We start from the raw sequence: 23,408 nt of genomic DNA, 5'->3' as shown, positions 1-23,408 counted from the left end.
CACCAGTATAAAGAGGCTGAAACACCATGCATACTCCTCTGGGAAATTAAATATGCAAATTGTCTCTTCAGAGAGGAAGAGGACTTGAACTCTAGCGCCACCTGTAGGAAACAGCAATCCTACAAGTCAATATCGACCCTTTAACGAGTCTTGCAATATGACTTAGGATAAAAGCAAAACCAGAATCCCAATTTGCAGAGATGGTGTTTCGGGGTATCGCCCCTCATCAGTGCAAAGTATGAGATCTAATTTGGCTGGGTGAGAGGCTAAAACTGGGATCTAAGGGGTAAGGTTTCTCCTTGTGGAGGGTGACAAGCCAGGTCTGGTATGCTAGTATAATTGGGGCTGTGGCTGTGTTTAGAATTAGCAATGTTACATAGTAGTAAGTACACAGCTGCCATAATTTACAGTGATTCTGATTACCCCCATATAAAGTTTAGCTGTTCTATGAGGATTTTACAGCAAAAATCATGGTCCATAAACAGCTTACAACACAGCAAAGGCATCTGTTGAAAGCTATAAGTCAGGAGAAGTGTACAAAGTTCCAGAGCATTAAATAAACCATGGAACATTGTGAAGACGGTCATCAAGAAGTGGCTTAAGTTTGGCACAACAGTGACATTACCTAGAATTGGCCGTCCTTCAAAAATTTAAAAAACAAGAAGAAAATTGGTCCGGTAAGTTGCCAAGAGCCTATGGGTGATATTAAAGGCAGAAAAAGTTCTGAAATGATTCGTCTTGGTATGATTTTTTTTACATGACAAAACCCTGCATTTTAACAGGGGTGTGTAGACTTTTATATCTACTGTACACACTCATTTCATTCTTTCTGTTTGCTAATACTGAAGCTATACATATTTGACTAGCACTCCGATTTGTATTGAGGTTGTGCCCACCTTCCCTTACTATTACCGATCACGTATGTGAACTATAATTTGTGACTTTTCATGGGGAAAATGAACAATCCGCTCCATGGCGTTCATTGAGTACACCAGGATATATTTCTAGGTTTTCTTCTTTTTAGAAAATGTAGTTGCTCCATCAGAATCCTCAAAAGACCCCTGCAGTTAACTACAAAAAAATGTAATCTCTTACTATAATCTGATGATAAAAGCGCTTTCCATATTTTTTGGCATCTTTAAAATGTACTGTATACTATATATTGTTATGTTACGTGACAGGCAAGGCAAGCTGTAAATCTTTATTGGGTCAGCCACTGGGACCGTTCCAATGGTGAAGTGATCTCATTTACATTTATCGTGATTTTGCATTTACATTACATCACTAAAGGGGTGGTCTCATCTTATTGAAAATTTGCAGGTTACTTCTAATTAAAAATCCTATTTGATCTCCAGAATGGAAGGATTTTTAATTCTATAGTGTACTGCTCATTGCCTATGTGGTCATCCTCCTAGGCAAAAAGAGCATGCGCTTACAAGCTGTTTGCAGTTGTCAATTTTCAGGAGTACACTGCCACTTGACAAGCAGTAAGGTGGGAGCGGTGCACTCCTGAAGATAGGAATGTGACACAACCCCTTAAGGTTGAACTCATTAATTTTTAAGGGGCTGTAGGCCTCTGTAAAAGGTGCTATTCAAAGATTTAGATCTCCAAGTCATGGGAACGTCATATGAATATTAGCCAATGCGCAAATTGGAGGATTGCAGTAATTTGTGCTCACCAGACATTATTTTAAAATCTTAACTATTCTGAGCACAATTTTTGTAAAAGCTCTGGTTCCTCTTCGGCCCATCAATACTCATTTGTATGAAGTATAGGTGATCTGGAATCTACATGTGATGGAGTGGGCAACTTCCAGGTATTTTGCAATGGGTCCTCCATGATCGCCTCCTGAAATCATGTAAGTGGATGGCACAATGACTTCTCATGATAAATTCTGCCTTGTAGTGACCCGTGATTGATGAGAAATTTTGCCAGGAGATTGTATTTCTAGACTTTGACTAGTTAGAGAGGAAAACCCGTACAATGGAACTCTATGCAGTCTGTGAAGTCCAATACCTGGTTGATATATGAAAAGTTCTGTAAAAACTTGTCTTTTGCCATCTGCCTTTAAATAAAGCCTACAGATAGTTGTGAGCTTTGGTTTCTTCTTTAAAAAAATATTCTTAAATATGAATTAAATGTTTATTACCTGCATTACATTTTGTTTTCTAGAGAAGTTACTTTACGTATTAGTGTAAACAGGTGCGTGAATGGAAGAGCGCAGAGAATGAGGACTCAGTAGTAACTTAACTAACAGATATTTGATTAACACGGATATATGTGGTGCTTACAGCACAATATAAAAAGGGTAAAACAAACAATAGAAAAACAATTAATATTTATACACTGAGAATACAGCAAATTGGCTATACTGATTACAAGTGAACAACTAGTATCGTCAGGGAAGAGACCTAATACCTCAACCAAAAATGCGTTATAGTACTAGTGGACCTGTCACTGTTGTCACTGTCAATGCAAACCGTCGTACAGGCCCTAACTGGAGTCTACAATTCTACACCGTTAAGCCACAAGTCCCTTATCAATCAGTCACTTTGCACACCTGTTGTGCTGGCTGTTGTAGTCCCCTGAAGCATGGCCCTAGTGTCCTTTGTACCATACGTCTACACCGTAAGTTACAGCTCACTCAAACGTCCCTCTTCTGCGGCCTAGTTGTCTCTCCCTCTGCCCTGCCTTTGCATACTCTGCACAGTTCTCCCAGCTCTGGTCTCTCGTCTCTGGTTCTGGTCACTCAGTTCCTTGCTCGGATCTGGTTCCTCGGTTCTTTGCTAGGTTCTGGTCACTCGATTCCTCACTTGGATCTGATTATTCAGTTCCTCACTCGGATCTGGTTACTCGGTTCTGGTTAGTTGGTTCATTACTCGGATATGGTTCCTTGGTTCTTTACTCAGTTCTGGTGACTCACAAGGGCAGCTATAAGTCAACTCTGCTGCACCGCACGTCCATCCTGCTACAGGTCCAGGCGCCGACTGCTCCCCTTCTCTACCATCCTGGGCCTTTTATAATTAATAACTGCGCCACAGCTGTCACTTGACCTGGTGTCTCCTCCAATTTCTTCTCAGGAACCATGAACTTCGCCCTACAGTTCCGGCTGATGCAGTACTTTTTCTTGTTCTACAACATTTGATCAGCATATCTTGCCTGCTTGCCAACACTCTATTAGGCCTCAAACTGTGGAAATCTCTCATTTGTTATCTCCTTACATTAGCATCATGGGTTCTGTTATAACCAGAGCTAATGCAGTTCTGCTACTGAATATCCAGCATCAAACAGATCTCAAAGGAGCCATTATTAGGATTGCAGGCCCAGTTGTAAATGTCCAATCAAAAGCACTACTCCTAATGGTGCCTTCATACTGGCCGATCTTGGCCTGTAAACAAGAGCCGATAGACTATATACAATTTAATCAGCGCTAGTTTACAGTCTTATTTGTATAGGCTGATGGGAAAATAATAACCGTTAATAATGTTCTGTCCCTGTAAAACATCACAGTATTGGAAGCACATCCCCTGTTTTCACGAATTGATGCGCTACCGATAACAATAATTTTCATAGCGCTGTTTCCATAAGAGAGAAACAATGTTTGTCTAATACTGTACAACTTCTTTATTGTTATGTTTTTATGCTCCAAAACATACTTTTTTATTTTATGCCGCTCTCAACACTTTTAAAAAGTGTGTGGGAGAGTGAGCGTTGTTAGCTATGCAAATGTAAGGTTTAAGGAAGAATTATGAACTGCGACTAAAAAGTTGCAGAATAGTCACAATTCTCACTCCAGTGTAGAAATTGGAGAAAAGGCTATAGAAAAAAGTGTTATATTTAAAGCACCGCTTTAGCATTTGTTTTATTGCAGAGCTGGAGTGGTGCAAATAATCTATTATACTTACCAGCTGCCATCTTCATCTTATATCGGCGCCGCTCCGGTTGGTCTTCTGTAGATTGTATCATGCCGGATTGCTACAGTGTTTGCTGGGCGAACCATAAGTCACTACTCAATGTAAGTCTATAAGAGGCAGAACCAGGCTAGAATGAGGATCTCATAGGATTTAACCTGAGAGCTTGTGACCATTACTTCTGACTTCTGCTCACTCAGAAGTTGCGGTAATAAGATGGCAGATTGGGACTGGAGTGGCTCCAGGAACTGCTGAAAATGTCAACTTGTGAGGATAGGACTGGGGTCAGTGAACTTAGATTAGATGCACCACTCCAGAGGTAAAATAATAAAAAAAAGCGTTGAAGTGGTGCTCTAAATATTTGCCTTTAATAAATTTGGAGCAAATTAAAAGCAACTCAGCCTCCAGGAAAACTAACTTCAAAAATCAAATCTTCACCACCTAACAGGTCATCTGGCTTTTTGTTCCCTCCACCGTAGCAGTGAAAAACTGTAGGGACACTGTTCTAAGCACAGATCCCATTGTTTTTTTATGGGATAATTCACATTTATCAGTTGTTATGCCAGACCCTTCAAGGAGTCAGATAAGAAGACTGTACATGTTGCATTTTTTTAATCCAGCTCAACTAGTTTTACTGCATTAGCTCTTTAATTCTTATTTTACTGTTTCAAACATTAAACATATCTATGAAATGAATTATAATAGCAGTAATTTTACATAACGGTATTGATACTAACCACATACAATCGATCACATCTAAACTATCGATATGCACTATAAGAAATGCTCTGATACTGTGTTAGTGCACTATGTTGGATTAGTGCTGATAGGTCATTGTTATAGTATTTCTAGTTTGCATTCGGTATGTACATAATTATTTCACTCCCCTATGAGTTGAAGATGCAAATAAGGTCACTGGCCACAAGAGGGCAACCTAAACTAATAAAATTCTGTACAATAAAGGTCTTTGTAGCTCCTTTTTTTCATAGTAGTGTTTGGAATTATTGATGAGGGATTGATATAAGTGGTAGTAAACTAAAGTTGTAAAATACCTCCATGAAAGATTATTGATGTAGCTAAAATTGCAAGAGGACCTGTGTTTCATTTATAACTAATTCTTTTGGTAAAAACTTCAGAATTACTCAGAATTTAAAAATAATAATAAAAAAAAATCATAAAATGCAGGAGGGCCTGTGTTGAATTTCTGACTAATTATTTTGGTAAAAACTTCAGAATTAGTCAGAATTTAAAATAAATAAATAAATATTCACCATACAACACGTAGAAAAGTAAATAATTTTATGCCTTATGATGTAGAATTGTAGTTCTAATGATGACTCATGCAGGAAAAAGAGACTTCCTGTTTCTGCATAGAGCACTATGACTGACAGCTGGCTGTGCACTGATGTAAGGCGCCGGACACCTTCATTACTGAGTTAACATGCAAATTAACCCTACATCTGCAGGTTAATAGCATTATCTGACTTGACAGGTTCCCTTTAGATCACGGTCACAAGTTCAGTATTTGGTCAGTATTTTGCATCAGTATTTGTAAGCCAAAACCAGGAGTGAAACATTCAGTGGAAAAGTATAATAGAAACACGTCACCACCTCTGTATTTATCACCCACTCCTGGTTTCGGCTTACAAATACTGATCAAGTACTGACCAAATACTGAACGTGTGCATGTGGCCTTAAGTGTATCTACACAAAGCATGTAGAAAAGTTTGGTCTGGCTAGGCTCATTACCTACAGCAGGTTAAAAGCGCTTTTGGAGGACATACGAGTCTACAATGACACAATTCTAAGTGACAATTATACAGATAAATATTAATTCATACAGGTATCTGGCCAAATTTAGGTACAAAAAGAGATAAAATAATAAATGTGTCACTCAAAAATATATGGTGAAAAAATGTATAAATATATGTAAAACTCACAATAAAGTGAAACTGTGCATAAAGACAACATAAGAACCTAAATGCCAGAACAGCCCTGGGATAGCAGTGTATTAAGCTAAAAATATAAGTATAGATATATAGTTGCAGAAGTCTAGTGTAGATAGTAAAGTGCAAGTGCATGGGTACGTAAGGACCACATGGTAATTATTTATTAAAGTATATAGGGGGTAGTAATTGATATGTAATTATTATAGGTCTATACCAACAATCAAATACTGCGTCCAAAATCATGTCATGAGACAGTACTTGTAAGAGGGAGTCAGTGGTAGTCTGTCACTCAGATGTGTCCACCCCGTCGGGCATTTCGGCGTCTGCCTTCATCAGGGGGTCTTCCTTTCTGTATTTTTCCGACGAGTCTCAAGTCGGTCCAGAGAACACATGTGGTGGTGGTAGTAGGGAACTTCCCAGCACTATATATGAAATATTAATATACATATACTACCTTAATGTGTATTTATTTTTCCTTTTGAGTTATTTTGTGTTAATCAGCACTATATGTGCAGGAACTTCCTTTTATGTGCCGATTTTTCCTTTAATAATACCCATAGGGGCTGGTTAATTTACTGTAATATGAGATCAAAAGGTGCATGCTATCAATCTAGATTCCTAAGTAAAATTGAAAGAGTTGTCCGGCATTTTCCTGGTACAGAGACACTCCTGTTCGTAGGTCGTCTCTGGCATTGCAGCAATTTCTCTTTAGATGAAATGAGGAGGATTGCAAAACTGGACACAGCCTATGAACAGAAGCACCTCACTTTCTGGAAAGACGGCAGATTTTAGGCAACCCTTCATAACACTTGGTTTATACGGTCTGATTTCAATCAATGACATGAAAACAATCAATTCTCCATCTGTTGTCTCCATCATAATAAATCCAGCCTTTTGTAACAGTACATCATGGGTGATACTGTGATCACTTTGGAAAAAAGTCTGTATAAAAGAAACCTCAAATAAACCCCCCAAAAACCATGGGGAGAACATGACGATATACCTTTAACAAGAAAACTAAAATAAATCAATGTGTTTGCTTAGAACTTGGAAGACAAAGTAAATGAAACGTGCTAGAAACCAAAACAACAGCAGCGTCTTCCAATTCATCTCATTCACCACGGTCTTTATACTGAAGGCGCTGATCAATAAACCATTTTACAACTTCATTTCCAATTAGTCTTCATCAGGAGGCTGTCTGTTTAGAAGACTGGATGTTTGGGTTGCTGCATTTAGGGTTAGATTTACTGCAGGTTTTATAAGTACGTGAATAAAGGAAACAAAGAGTCATCCTCCACCAGATGGCATTCTTCCAAGACATCTCAGCCTTGTCAAGATGAACTCGAAAGCAGTCAGCTTCCCTCCAGCCCTTACCCTGATGTGACTCCGCCAATAATTACCTTGTGTTTATTTTTCTATTGAACTCTAGAAGAAAAGCAAGTGTAGCCTTTTGTGTGATTTTTACCCTTAGGAGGAGAACTGATCGGAGTCCCTAACTTGCCAAGTCATCTCGCATTTAAAGGGGAAGAACCTATTATTACGATACACCAGGCAAAACATGTGGCTATTGAGTGACCTTCCAGAGGTAGAGTCAATTTCTCCGGGTGTCACTCTCCCACTCTGTGATGGGCCTGAGATGAAATGTCACACAAGTGCCGGGTATTTATTTAAATGCCATCGGTGCCGCAGCTGTAGAAAATGAAATTACACATTAAAGGTCATGAGATATAATAATTCCTTAGTGGCTTGAGGACAACTCCTTAATGTGCTAAAGGTTCTTCAGAAGTATTGTTACTATGTCTTAAGAGTTAACTCTTTACCTACCGTCAGTTCTTAAGAAGTATTGTTACTATTTCTTTATGTGTTAATTCCTTACCTGATGTAGTGTTAATGTTACCTATATCAGAATAATTGGTGTCAATCGGGACATTTCTCTGTCTTTTTCTCTTCTCATGTTTTTCTCAGACACAATCATTTATATGATTCAAACTTGATTCATTGTTTTGACCTGTTGTATCAGATGAATACCGGGCTCTGCTGTGACAGAGAAGTATCGGGATCTACCGTAACAGATGACTACTTGGATGTACTGTGACAGAGGACTACTTGGATCTAACATGTCATTTGACTGCTTGGATGTACTGAGACTAATGACCGGCTCGATTTACTGTGGCAGTTGACTACCTTGCTTTTCTTGCTTTAAGCTGACTTGAGGCTCTTTAGGACGTCCGTGATCATCGGTCCGATCTCAGATCACAATGCGCGGACTGGCCGTGCATCTCCCGACCCCGAGTGTGACAGCTTCATATATTTCTATGAGACTGTTGTGCTCAGTGGGTCGGGAGATGCGCGGCCAATCCTTGCATTGTGATCTGAGATCGGACCGATGATTTCTGAAAGAGCCCTTCAAGCCTCTTCAGACGTCAGTGATTTTTCTTGAAAAAAAAATTAATGTTTCACAACATTCTACTATCAAACAGTTCCGGAAAAACAGCAGATGAACGGCATCCAAATGCTGTCAGACTTTTTAATAGACCCATGGACTATCATTGGCGATTTTGATCCAAAAATCTTATTAAAATTGGAGATGGTAACCATGATCTTGTGAGGACCAGTCGATCTAGAATAATACACAGTCATGAAAGCTTCCGCATAGACTGTAATAAGCAGGAGTTCTATCCATAAAAACTACAGATACAACTTGTATGAGGAATCTGATGTTGGATTGCATCCCCCATAAACAATTATTTGATCTGATCTTGTTTAATTTCAGGCCTCATTCAGACGTCCGTGAGTCACGTATGTCTACTGTCAGTGTTTTTCACGGATAGAACGTGTAACCATTATAGTCTATGAGGCTGGTCACATGTCCTTCAGCATTTTTTCATCAAACAGCTGATCACAAACTTGTGCGATCTGCTGCGTCGTTGTCACTGCCTGAAGAACCCTGGGGGCCGGCAGCTCTGTGCTGCTCAGTAACCTATCAGGACTTTCCTTCACTGCAGGGAAGAAATCTCATTGGTTATTATTGACTCCTATCAGTGGCAGAGACTCTGTGACAGGAGCCTGCATTAACCAATGAGTGCTCTTCCTGGTAGTTATACAAAAAGCTCATTGGTTACTGCGAGGCTCCTATCACGCAGTCACATCCCTGCACATTGTGTCAGTTCCACTGAAGGAAGGCTCAGCTTCTGCTGTATAGGGGGAAGGGTTATATAATGTCCTGTTCCTCGTCATTTTGGGCGCAATGAAAATGTTTTTTGATTTTGTTTGTTTTTTTGCCCCACCTTCCAGCATTTGCAAGAGGCAGTGTCATGCTAGGTATGGGAAGAACCCAATGTACGACGATGGGAAAAGTGGGAAAGCCCAGCAACTAAGGAAAACTCCCTGACTCCCCTATCGTCTCTAAATAGGTTCCGCACCTATCGCCGAGCAGGATACCTTAGCCCTGGCTGACCCTAGAGCTAGGCACTAGGTAGGGAGGGGGAGGGGTGAGTACTTGTCAGCCCCACTGCAACTAAAGATAAACAAGGGAAAGACACCAGAGAGATGACGACTACAATCCACAAAGGAACTCCAAGGAGAATCTAGCTGACTACTAGAATTCAGACTTGAACAGAGGAATTTACTCTATCACCAGCAAGTCTCTGGAGAAACTGAGTGTATTTAAAGATCCAGCAAAGGTGTGTCAATTAAAGCAGACGGTGGAGATCACCGCTGGGTCCTAGAGAGGGAGGGATGATGAAAGGATCAAGAAGGCCAAGCGCAGCAACCTTCTACAGCTGGATCCAGAATGACTGTCTGACAAACCTGATACAGCCGTGACAGGCAGAGCTTAACGGGTGGTGGGCAGAGCTTAATGGGCAGTTGGGGCAGGGCTTAATGTGCAGTGGGGGCAGGGCTTAGCGATCCTGTGTGGACCTACTACTACCCAGCTACTACTCACATGTATGTTCCTGACCTGCAAGAGAAGGCAGGTAAGTATTAAATCGTGACCGAGGGTCCATATATACTGGCAACTGGGGCTGTTAAGCGATTACCAATCAGCTACATGCAAGCCAATTGGCTTTCATTTATTGGCCTGTTTATCTCCTTCCCGACATGGTGATTTTCCATTTTTGCGCTTTCGTTTTTTCCTCCCTTTCTTCCAGGAGCCATAACTTTTTTTTTCTCCATTGACATAGTCATATGAGGGCTTGTACATTGTGGGACGAGTTGTACTTTTCAGTGACACCATTCATTTCATAATGTGATTTACTGAAAATTGGGAAAAAAATTCCAAGTGCAGCAAAATTGCAAAAAAGCGCAATTCTGCAATTGGTTTTGTTTCTACAGCTTTCTTTGTATGGTAAAAAGGACCAGGCATTATGATTCTCCCAATCAGTATGATTACTGCGATGCATATATATATTTTTTCATTTAGGTTGTGAAAAAAAAATTGGAAATTCGTAAAAAAATATGCTTATGTCGCCATTTTCCGAAACCCATAATGTTTTCATTTTTTGGTTGATGGAGCTGTGTGAGAACTTGTTTCGTGTCCTCTGAGATGATGTTTTTATTGATACAATTTTGGTGTAGATACGATGTTTTGATTGCTTTATATAGCAATTCTTTGTGGTGCTGAAGCAGAAAAAACAACAAAATTCATATGTTTTGATTTTTTTCTCATTACAGCAATTACCAATTGGGTTCATTAATTTTATATTTTGATAGATTGGACTTTTACGGATGTGGAGATAACACATATCTGTAATTTTTTTTATTATTTAAGGGGGAAAAGGGGTTACTTAGAACTTTTAGATTTTTTCATAATTTTAAAGCATCTTTTTTTTTTTACTTTCCACTATATTTATTAGTTCCTTAGGGGACTTGATCTTGTCATTGGCCAATTGCTTGTACTATACACAATGCCTCAGTACTGCTGCGTAAAGCAAAAATCATGGTCACTTATGAACACCAGGCACAGGTTGGCTTTCATAAGAGCACCGTCATCTGCCAGGAAAGAAGGGGACCCGTCATATGACTTATACATATACCAGTATTGATATGTGAGCGGTGTGTGTGCTGTATATGTCTGATATGTGAGTAGTGTGTCCTGTATGTGTCTAATATGTGAGAGGTGTGTGTGCTGTTTGTGTCTGATAAGTGATCGGTGTGTATGCTGTATGTGTCTGATATGTGAGCAGTGTGTGCTTTATACTGTATGTGTCTGATATGTGAGCGGTGTGTGTGCTGTATGTGTCTGATATGTGAGCGGTGTGTGTCCTGTATATGTTGGATATGTGAGCGGTGTGTGTACTCTATATGTCTGATATGTGAGTGGTGTGTGTGCTACATGTGTCTGATATTTCAGCGGATACATATCAGACACAGTCAAAACCAGGTGTGGGTCAGAAAGTGGTGACGAGTTTCTATTCTACTTCTCCTCTGATTGTTCCACTCCTGATTTTGGCTTACAAATACTGATGTAAAATACTGACCAAATACTCAATGTGTGCATGTGGCCTTATAGAGAGTTCAGCACTGCAGAGATAATCCCATAAGGGTTCATGCACACATTAGTGATTTTGTCGTATGAGAAAATCGGTCCGAATTGCATCAGCGGTTTTGATCAGAGTTTGTTTAGAATTTTATCAGTTTTTCTCTGATGAGAAAAAAATTAGTTTTTCCATATTCTCCTATCTATGGCACCTGAGTGCTGTCCGATATTTTCACAGACCCATCATTTTATTGCCAAGATTGATCTAGCACTCTGATAAACATCAGCTATGTCTCCGCGATTTTGTATAGACCACTTGGACTGCAATAAGACATGGACATATGAGCAACCCTATAGACTATCATAGGAAAGAGTGCTACTGTAAGAAAAACATGGATAGCACTCGCATGTGAAAAACTGATGTGTGAATGAGCCCTAAATTTGGTATTTAAAGTCTGTGGATCCAGGTAGATTTCCATGCAATCTGAGAATCCTCAGCACATTAGCGGCGAACTGAATTTTGGAACATGTTCATACTTTGTAGACTATAAATTTAATATATGATCAACTTTCAGGCAGTATATAAACACAAATGAGTCATAATGATGTAATTAATAAAAAAAAATACCATACTTACTAAATAATGAATGTCTAATCTGGCGTGGCAGAGGTGTCGGCTCTCTCCATTCACTTGTATGGAAATGACAGAAATAATTTAGTTTAACAATAAAAATCTGTGCGTCACCTACCCAAGCCACACACCCAAAAATTGCATTGCAATTCATTGTAAAACCATGTGCGGTTCTCAGACACACGGCACAGAGTGCTACAAAATCCTTCCAATCTGTGCACCTGATTCTAATTTCAAGTCTTCGGGTCTAATTTCTCTGCTTTATCCAATATCGACTTGTTAGGGCACAGTCAGACAGCCGTATAAATCGTAGCGAGATCGGAATGCAGGGCATAGACTGGCCGGCGGCTCTACCCACCTGAACATGACAGCTTCATGTATTTCTATGCAGCTGTCAAGCTCAGGTCAGGAGTGTCGCTGGCCAGTCCGTGCACTGCGATCAGATCTCGATATGATTTATATTGCCTGTCTGACTGTGCCATAAGAAGGGTCACTTGACAATAAAAGTGCCCGATTTCCCTGTGGCACTGGAGAAATGAAATGCTACACAGTCTTATGTTTTAAATCAATAGATTGTGTAATGTAGGAAAGGTCCTCCAGAGCGAGAGATGCTCTCTGTAAGGCCTCATTCACATGTCAGTGTGGTGCCCTGCTGTGCATTGGTGCCACAGATCCCAGAGGGGTGCATGGATGAACTTCTCCACAAGAGGCCCTCATAGCAATCACACACCTCCACCTTCCACCTCAGACCACCAGAGGGAGCCCGGATAGGGATATATATTCTGGAGGGTGGAGTTAGGCAGTCAGTCTGTTGAGAGGAGCTCCTGCAGAAGCTAGCCTGCAGTGGAGCCCAGTCAGTTCAGTCCAGACTCAGAGAGCTCGAGTTAGTGAGCCTAGGGCGTGCCGACGCCAAAAGAGCGGTGAAGAGTAGCGAGGCCTACTGCCCATGTGAAGCCTAGTGAGGGCCCTGAGCGTGGCCGAAGGCGAGTGGAGTAAGCAAGCAACATAGGGGGCAGAGGAGCTTAACCAGCTCACCCCAAAACCATTTGCCAGACACCGGGTCCGCGTCTGCAGGGATTCCTTACATCCAGCAGAAACAACCGGAACCCCTGGCGAACTATATGTCCCAGGAACACCAAAAGCTGATTACGTACCAGGGTCAGGAGTCACGGAGACCCAAGAGACCAGGGAGTGTGATCTCCAACAGAAGGCCCTACCACCAGGTCAGCAGGTGCAAGACAGAGACCAAGTTAGGCCTAGCTCCAGGCAGGTCAGAAACTTATCAAGGAAAGGCAAGGAACAGGAGGCTCCACACCTGCTCACTGGGGAGAGTCCTGATATGCACCCTTCACCCTGAAGTACCCTGGACCATGCCAGAAACACCACCAGTAAAGGTACTGAAGTGAACTGTTGTGTGTGTGCCTATTCTTCCTCCGACCCGGCTGGGTCCCCTCTGTCCTGCATCCCTACAACTACGCTGCCCTGAGGCCCCGCTCCACCTGTGGGGAGCCGTGCCAACTAAGCTGCCTGAACACCGGCCTCAGAGGACTGTCGCAGCACTGGTGATCCTCACCAGACACCACAGGTGGCGTCACGAACATTCTCTATCCCATATAACTTCCCCCTTTCTTTTAAGAGTGACCCCAGGGTACGGGCCCGGGAGCCGACCACAGCGACATCCCCCAAGATCAGGCAACAACAAGGCCCGGGCGCCGAGTCGTCCCCATCCCCTGGGCGCGTCATCAGCTCTTCTCATATGAGTGCTATCCATGTTTTTCACAGTTAACACTCATACCTATCACAGCAAATGGGTCCATTCACATGTGTATGGAAACATGTTCCATATTGATCAGAAAGTCAGATCAAAATCAACATTACAAGTCTATGAGTCCATGAAAAAATCGGAAAGCACTTGGATATCATCTGAGTACGGTTCGATTTTCACAGACTGTTACAAAGGAAAAGATAGAGAATATTTTTTTCACATGCAAGAAAAATTGATAAAAATTGGACTAAACTCTTATGAAAATCACTAATGAAACTTGGTCCATTTTTCTCGTACGTATAAAAAGCTGACATCTGAATGAGCCTAAAAAGGCCAAGAGATGAGAGTCCTGAACAGAGGACAATAGGCGTCTCTTGTCTTGATCCGGCGCCTCCTCTCTTGTTATGATCGCCGTGCTCCTTCTCTGCTTCATGTGGATGACGCGTCCAACATCATCCACACAGTGTCTCCCAACCGTGCTCCTACGCAGGTGTAGGTGGTTGGTGCTTGATGAAGACGTTGAGTCAAGAACGGGGTGGTTTAGTTGTCTGATAATTGTTATATGTGTTTATAGTTATTTATTTGATAAAGTGTTTGCTGTGAATTCCCAATGGCCGATTATTGTATGCTGGTTCTCCTACAGGCTCTGCCTAAGGCTGTCCCTAATAAGATGGAGAGGGGGCGCCAATAGCGCTGTTACCCAGACAAGTAGTGGTTTAAAGGAAAAAGGATGCTCACCTTGGTGAGTTGTGAAATGCACAACTGATATGATGGTATAGTGGAGTGCTGCAGGAGACACCAAACCTCAAGGGTCCAAGTATCATAAGTTGTGGATGCAAGAAAGTGCCAATGATTCCGCGCTCCTCCGGATCAAAGAAGGGATGCATTACCCAGTGCTTGGTTAAGAGTCCATTTATTTAGAAGCTAAAATCAGACACGTTTCATGGACGTCCTGTCCACTTCATCAGTGCATAGCTTGTGTCAGGTATAGAAAGGAGTGGACATATATATGCAAAAAATGTGAAAAAACCTGGCGCCAAAACAAGGTGGCCATTAAGGCAGAAAAGTACAATTAATAAAAAGGCATAAATTTGAGTATCCATCAATGTATATATGGGTCGGGAATAAAATATTGTTAGCATGATTAAAAAATAATAATTAATTTTACCTCAGGCCACCTTTCCCGGACCGGACACGTTAGATCACTACTTCAAATGACTAGGAAAATGAAAAAACACAGGAGAGGCTGTAGAGGGAGGGGGAAACAAAAAAGATTAGTAAACTAGCTGAGCAGAGCAAATCAGTAAAATCCAACGTATTTAACCTATCATCACATACGCTAAAGAACATGAAATTTCCCTTCTGTCCAAAGGGTTATCCTTTTGTCCCACCTACAAATTTAAGGATTCTGATATATTTTTCGACCTCCAAGCCCTTATTAGAAAGCTTACTTTGCTATCAAACCGGACAAAGTTAATACAGACTTAGTTACAAATATGGCTCATGAGACGGTGCACACCGATCTGAAAAATAAGTCTAGATTCTACCCACTAGAAAGCAGAAGCCACCAGATAGAGACTTTTGGTGAGGTCAGTGCATGAACTGTCTGAAACGCCCATGTTTAAAAAAAATAGAAATTTAAATATAAACAAAAAAAAAGCACTTTCGGATCTTAAAAAGAACAAAAACATCATTATTAGATCAGCCGACAAAGGCAGAGGAATTGTAATACAAGATTATTGTGATTATATAGAGGAGGCAAAAAGGATCCTTAATGACACTAATTACTATAAAGAAATTTATCATTATGCTTTAGAAAGTACCAACTTAGAATATAAAAAACTGATAAAAAAGGGGAATGAACAGGGACTATTTAATGAGAATGAGAGAAAATTTCTCACAATACAGAATCCAAGTATGCCCTTTTAATACCATCTTCCTAAAATACACAAAGACCCTATCAATCCCCCCGGAAGGCCTATTATATCGGGTATAGGCTCCCTCACTAGTAATCTAGCAGAGTATATTGATGTTCTTCTTCAGCCCCATGTTAAAAGGTTGAGGAGTTACCTTCGTGACTCCAGCCACCTCATCAACCTTACTAAGGACATCCAATGGGAAGAATCATTTGTATTTTTAAGCCTTGATGTCACATCCCTTTACACCAATATTGATTGAGAAATTGGTTTATTATGTGTTGAACATATGATCTCCAAAGACACCAGCCTGTCTTCCTCCCACAAATCCTTTATTCTATCTGGGTTATCTTTCATCCTTTAATAACAATTATTTCACTTTCCGCCAACACACTTACCATCAGACAAAGGGACCGCGATGGGGTCAAAGGTCGCACCTACGTTCGCTAATATTTTCATGGGCATATTTGAACTGGTGTTCATCTATGGGGGTCCATTTTGGGAAGGCATTATATTTTACAAAAGATACATTGACGACTTAATTTTCATTCTTAATAAGGACATCACAGAACCCTCAGCCCTTGCCAGTTTTCTAAATAACAACTGCTGGGGTATTTCCTCAATTCCGATACAAATAATTTCAGCATTAATTCTGGATCTGACTTTATTTATAGAGAACAATAGGATTTGCACCAAGACTTATTTTAAACAAGTGGATGTGAATAGTTCCATCCACTACAGCAGTCGCCACTACCATAAATGGCTACATAATATTCCTTTTAATCAATTTCAGAGGATCAGAAGGAATTGCACTTCTGAAAATGATTTTTCAGAGCAATCAGATATGCTAAAACAGAAATTTCTACAACAGGGTTATCCCAAAAATCTAGTTGGCAAATCATTTTAAAGGGTAAGGGATACCTGTAGCCAGGATTCACTTCTTTTAAGATCTAATTCAGATAAAATGTCCTATGAGCACTGTGTAAAATTCATTACTACATACAATTTTCAGCATAAATCACTTAGAGATATTCTGCAGAAGAATTGGTATATTCTGTTAAATGATCCGATACTCAAGAAGATTATAACAGAAAAACCCTCCATTGTGTATAAGAGAGCCCCCACCCTAAGGAACATTTTAGCCCCGAGTAGGATACACACTCTTTCTACTCTAGATTGTAGCAAGATCAATAATAACAATAAAACCATCACCAAATGTGGCAAAAAGAACTGCATGTGTTGCATGAATATTACTCATGGAGCTGACACTTTTGCATCCACATCAAGCAATGAACGGTTCAAAATAAATAGTAATACAGTACAGACCAAAAGTTTGGACACACCTTCTCATTTAAAGATTTTTCTGTAGTTTCATGACTATGAAAATTGTACATTCACACTGAAGGCATCAAAACTATGATTTAACACATGTGGAATTATATACTTAACAAAAAAGTGTGAAACAACTGAAAATATGTCCTATATTCTAGGTTCTTCAAAGTAGCCACCTTTTGCTTTGATGACTGCTTTGCACACTCTTGGCATTCTCTTGATGACCTTCAAGCGGTAGTCACCGGAAATGGTTTTCACTTCACAGGTGTGCCTGTCAGGTTTTATAAGTGGGATTTCTTGCCTTATAAATGGGGTTGGGACCATCAGTTGTGTTGTGCAGAAGTCTGGTGGATACACAGCTGATAGTCCTACTGAATAGACTGTTACAATTTGTATTATGACAAGAAAAAAGCAGCTAAGTAAAGAAAAACGAGTGACCATCATTACTTTAAGAAATGAAGGTCAGTCAGTGCGAAAAATTGGGAAAACTTTAAAAGTGTCCCCAAGTGCAGTTGTAAAAACCATCAAGCGCTACAAAGAAACTGGCTCACATGAGGACCGCCCCAGGAAAGGAAGACCAAGAGTCACCTCTGCTTCTGAGGATAAGTTTATCCGAGTCACCAGCCTCAGAAATCGCAGGTTAACAGCAGCTCAAATTAGAGACCAGGTCAATGCCACACAGAGTTCTAGAAGCAGACACATCTCTTCAACAACTGTTAAGAGGAGACATTGTGCAGCAGGTCTACATGGTAAAATAGCTGCTAGGAAACCACTGCTAAGGACAGGCAACAAGCAGAAGAGACTTGTTTGGGCTAAAGAACAAAAGGAATGGACATTAGACCAGTGGAAATCTGTGCTTTGGTCTGATGAGTCCAAATTAGAGATCTTTGGCTCCAACCACCGTGTCTTTGTGCGACGCAGAAAAGGTGAACGGATGGACTCTACATGCCTGGTTCCCACCAAGGAGGAGGTGTGATGGTGTGGGGGAGCTTTGCTGGTGACACTGTTGGGGACTTATTCAAAATTGAAGGCATACTGAACCAGCATGGCTACCACAGCATCTTGCAGCGGCATGCTATTTCATCTGGTTTGCGTTTAGTTGGACCATCATTTATTTTTCAACAGGACAATGACCCCAAACACACCTCCAGGCTGTGTAAGGGCTATTTGACCAAGATGGAGAGTGAAGGGGTGCTACGCCAGATGACCTGGCCTCCACAGTCACCGGACCTGAACCCAATCAAGATGGTTTGGGGTGAGCTGGACCGCAGAATGAAGGCAAAAGGGCCAAGAAGTGCTAAGCATCTCTGGGAACTCCTTCAAGATTGTTGGAAGACCATTTCCGGTGACTACCTCTTGAAGCTCATCAAGAGAATGCCAAGAGTGTGCAAAGCAGTTGTAGCGCTCCGAGGGTTCGGCCGCTACAGAGGTATTGCATCTCAACCAGATGTGCGATATCTCACTTCCAGGTAAGGATGGAGTGTGGATCAGGACCCTGACACCTGCATGCATTACACCACATTTCCGGGGGCAGGGAGACCGATATGCTCCAAGAAGAGCACGACAGTCCCTGTCCCTGGCTGAAGTGGGGGGAGTGAACACCGAGGAAGGGGGGAGCCTGTAGTGCATAGGAGGGAGAGGGCAGTTCCTGGGTGCACTTAGAAGGAGGTATAAAAGGTGGGCACCATCTTAGTTCTGGGTCAGTTCAGTCAGAGGAGAAGACAGGGAGCAGAGGCTCAGGCCGAGCTCTGCTCCACAGGCAGGCCGGGGAGATCGGCCGGAGCATGGAGGAAGGAGAAGGAAGGAAGAGGAGCGGAGGAGGCTCCAGGAACAAGGAACGAAGGGACCCCAGGGGTGTGGACCGGCGAGTGGCCACCGAACGCCCGAATCTACCTGCGTAGGGGGGTCAGGCCAAAGGGGGAGACCGGTCCCCGAAACTAGTGGAGGCGGGGAACGACCCTCAGCTAAAAACCGGAGGCTGTGATATTTTATGTGGCGCAGCCCCTCGCTACACCCGCTAGGAAGGCACCACATAGGGTCAGGGAAACGGCACCAACGTTCACCCAAGAAGGCCCGAGGCAGCCGGACAGAAGCGAGGTCACTGGTGGGGTATGACAGGTCAGAGAAAGGACACACAAAGGGGGTCCTGTGAAACGCTCCAAAGTTATCTGGGAGTAGGCCGAGCCCCTCACCTGGTGAGCACAGTGCGACGTGGAACGTTATGACCAGCTGGAGTAACGTGGATAAAGGACTGTGAGTAAAAACCCTGGACTGCATTACAGGACTCTGTGTCGTTACTGCTGCTCCCGCGCACCATCACCCCCAACATCCACACTTGCTGCCCTGAGGCTATACTCCTCCCGTGGGGAGTTGTACTACCCTCTGCTGCACCCTCAACACCAGCCTCAGTGGTCTGCCCTGCAGCGGCGGTTTACTCTGACCGCAATTCGCGGGTGGCGTAGTCGGACATTCGGTATATAGACCGCCATTTGGGTTGACCACCCTGAGCCACGGGACCGGACCCCGCCACGCAAGGACTACAACCCCCAGCATCCACAAAAGGTCCGGTTCCGGGTATCCCCATACACACACGGCTCAAGGGGCGCGTCACAGTCATCAAAGCAAAAGGTGGCTACTTTGAAGAACCTAGAATATAAGACATATTTTCAGTTGTTTCACACTTTTTTGTTAAGTATATAATTCCACATGTGTTAATTCATAGTTTTGATGCCTTCAGTGTGAATGTACAATTTTCAAAGTCATGAAAATACAGAAAAATCATTAAATGAGAAGGTGTGTCCAAACTTTTGGTCTGTACTGTATGTCCTGTGACACTGATTTTGTCATATATCTGATTGAATGCACCACGTGTCCCAAGCAATATGTCGGTAGAACTATGCAACCCTTTCATAAAATTCTCATAGGCACAATGTTGCTACAGGTTTTTTAAAACATGGTTTATCCCGTCATATGGCAATCCATCACAATAAAGACTTTGGGTGTCTTAAAATCCTGCCCATAGAGCACATTCCGTGCACCACTCCCAATAGAATTCAGTGTCTCAATAGGAAAGAGAGATACTGGATAGATCAACTAAATACTTTGAAACCTTGGGATCTCAATGAAATATCAGAGGTTTTTATTTGAAAGCACTAGCAAATATAATTTACCTCTACATGGTCAGGAACATATGTCTTTGCTTGTTCTTGATCCACTGTCCTGATCCAGGTTTTGACTGAGTTAAGTTTCCTTTTCTCCTTATGATCATTGCATTCTGTTCCCAGTAGTCTGCACCATTCCCTAGGATACACTCAGTGCTCATCATACCACCTAGTGGACATTAATGCGCACGACTATTCTCTAGTACTACACAGGTAATACGGACACACTCCTAAAGAAATCATTCATGCTCTGCAAATAATTCTGGTTGCAGATATGATCACATATTCTATTATAAGAAGAATTTTTTAAAAATTGAAAAATAAAAAAATTTGGGGAACAATTGATTGTATGTGAGTACACATTTCATGCATTTTGGGCTGTATAATACAGACAAGGGTAACTGGTACATTTCTTAATACATATATTCCATAAGACACATTCTCTTCTTAGGCACTGTCTTTTGGATCTTGACATACATTTTTATTTTGTTAGTATGTACATATAAGTTAGATATATCTTTTAATATTCGTTTATTACTTCCTATTAGAACAAGATCAGTCTCAAACTACATGAGCACCCGTGGCTTAGAGGATTGTACCATGATTAGGATCTAAACACGATCCAGTTCATTGCAATACAACAGGTTCAATTCCCACTTCAGGAATTATACATATATATATATATTTTTTTATTATTTTTTTTTTTGCATTGAACTATATCGTCTCTTAATTATTTTTTATTATTTATGAATATTTTTTTTTAATCATGCTAACAATATTTTATTCCCAACACATATATACATTGATGGATACTCAAATTTATGCCTTTTTATTGATTGTACTTTTCTGTCTTAACGGCCACCTTGTTTTGGCGACAGTTTTTTTCACATTTTTTGTATATATATGTCCACTGCTTGCTATACCTGACACAAGCTATGCACTGATGAAGTGGACAGGACGTCCACAAAACGTGTCTGATTTTAGCTTCTAAATAAATGGACTCTTAACCAAGTACTAGGTATTGCATCTATAGCACCCCGAGGGCTCGGTTGCTACAGAGGTATCGCATCTCAGTTAGAGGTGTGGTATCTCACTTCCAGGTAAGGATGGAGTGTGGATCAGGACCCTGACAGCTGCATGCATTACACCACATTTCCGGGGGACAGCTCGACGGTGGTCCCAGCAGCGAGCACGACAGACCATGTCCCTGGCTGGAGTGGGAGGGAGGGAACACCCAGAACAGGGGGAACCTAGTAGTGCAGGAGCAGAGAGGAAGCAGTTCCTGGATGCACAGAGAGAGGAGTATAAAAAGGTGGGGGCCATCTTAGGAGGGAGTTCTGTGAGAGGAGAAGGCAGGGAGCAGAGCTGCTGCATGGGCTCTGCTCCCTGGGCAGGCCTAGCACAGAGCCTGAGGGAAGAAAGAAGGGGAGCAGGGATGCTCCAGGAACACGGAGGAAGGAGGGACCCCAGGGGTGCAGAACGGTCAGTAGCCACTGCACGCCCGAATTCACCTGAGTGGAGGGGTCAGGCCGCAGAAGGGGAAACGGATCCCTAAATTGGTGGAGGAGAAACTACACTCAGCCAAGAACCGGAGGTTGCGACCATTCATTGGTGCAGCCCCCTGCTAAGCCTGCTAGGAAGGCACCACATAGGGCCCAGGGAAACGGCCGGCACGTTAACCCGACAAGGTCCGAGGCAGCCGGACAGAAGTGAGGTCACTGGTGGGGTATGAGAGGCCAGAGAAAGGACACATAAAGGGGGTCCTGTGAAGCGCTTCTAAATTACCTGGAGGTTGATTAAGCCCCTCACCTGGCGAGCACAGCACGGCTCGGGCAGTCCTTGCTGACAGAAGTGACCTGGATAACAACTGTGAGTAAAAGACCCTGGACTGCATCATTGGACTCTGTATGATTACTGCTGCGCCTGTACCATCACTCCCATCCTCCCTACACGCTGCCCTGAGGCTACGCTCCTCCCGTGGGGAGTTATCCTACCCCTGTGCTGCACACCAACATCAGCCTCAGCGGTCTGCCTTGCAGCGGTGGTTATCCCTGACCGCAATCCACGGGTGGTGTAGTCGGACAATACCAGTAAATCCGCCACTGGTCTGACCATCCTGAGCCACGGGATCGGGTTGCCACTACTACCCCCAGCATCGTACAGAAGCCCGGTTCCGGGTACCCCGCAGCCCAGGGGGCGAGTCAGCTTTGGCGTAGTCGGCAGGATCGTGACCAACCCGCCACCAGCGGGTATTGCGTGCCTGAAGAAAGACTGTAATACTTACCTTGTGGAGTTTCCCGCCATCCGCAGCCGTTTCCCGCCATCCGCGGCCATTTTCCCGCAATCGGGCGCCATCTTTGGGACGCCGCGCGGGAAGAAGAGGGGCGTGGACGACGAAAGCGCGCGAGAGCCGAAGACCCGCCTTACGCACTGACGCCGCGCAGGGTCCTGGAAGGAGCTCCATCAGACGCCGACGTCACTAGCACGCGACGCAAGGTCCTCGCCCAGAGCATCGCCAGCGGAGCCGCGGCCTACAGAAGAGGATCGCCGGAAGGTAGGCCACGGTTAACCAGGGGGGAGGAAGACATCAGGAATGGAGGGCAAGATGGCGGACCGGCAGCAGACTAAGCTGCCCAGCATCGGCAGTGCCCCAGCCGTCGCGGGTCCCCACCAGCGCCAGGAGAAGACGCGTGACGCAGGAGCGGGAGCAGGTAAGAGGAGTCACCCTGTCCTGGACGCTGCCAGCGTCAGCCTGCTCCCGGGCCCCCTGGTGGAGCCGCCGATCCCGGGCGTCATCAACAGCGGCCCTCTCCAGGCCCCGCCGCAAGGCCTACTGCACCGCGGCGCAAGGGGCTGGTATGCCCTCAACATCCACCGGGTGGGCGCAGAGAGTCACACTGCTGAGGACCCGGACGGGTCTGAAGATGATTACCAGCAGAAACCACCAGGAGGACACCGCTACTAGGAAAGAGAACCGCAGACTGTACATACTTACCCGTAAGGGTATGAGAAAAGTTTAAAGTTTGCAGTTACGCCCCGTTGGGAATTGTGCAGGTTTTGAGAAAGTTTACCCCGGTTGGGACTGTTACCCGTTTATTTTGGAATCCACCAAGTTACCTGGCTGAGGACTGAGAGCAGCCTTTCACCTTTCTAACCTGGCTGAGGACTGAGAGCAGCCAACACTTGTACATATTTGCACTTGGTTAATTGCACCCTGTTATGGTGACATGGACGCCTGGTCGCAACGGGAGCCGTTACCTACT

This window comes from Phyllobates terribilis, unplaced genomic scaffold (assembly GCF_046119375.1).
Source record: "Phyllobates terribilis strain yellow unplaced genomic scaffold, ASM4611937v1 Scaffold_5__5_contigs__length_657084704, whole genome shotgun sequence".
Lineage (NCBI taxonomy): Eukaryota > Metazoa > Chordata > Amphibia > Anura > Dendrobatidae > Phyllobates > Phyllobates terribilis.
The sequence above is the reverse complement of the archived record's forward strand: the minus strand, read 5'-3'. Positions refer to the sequence as shown.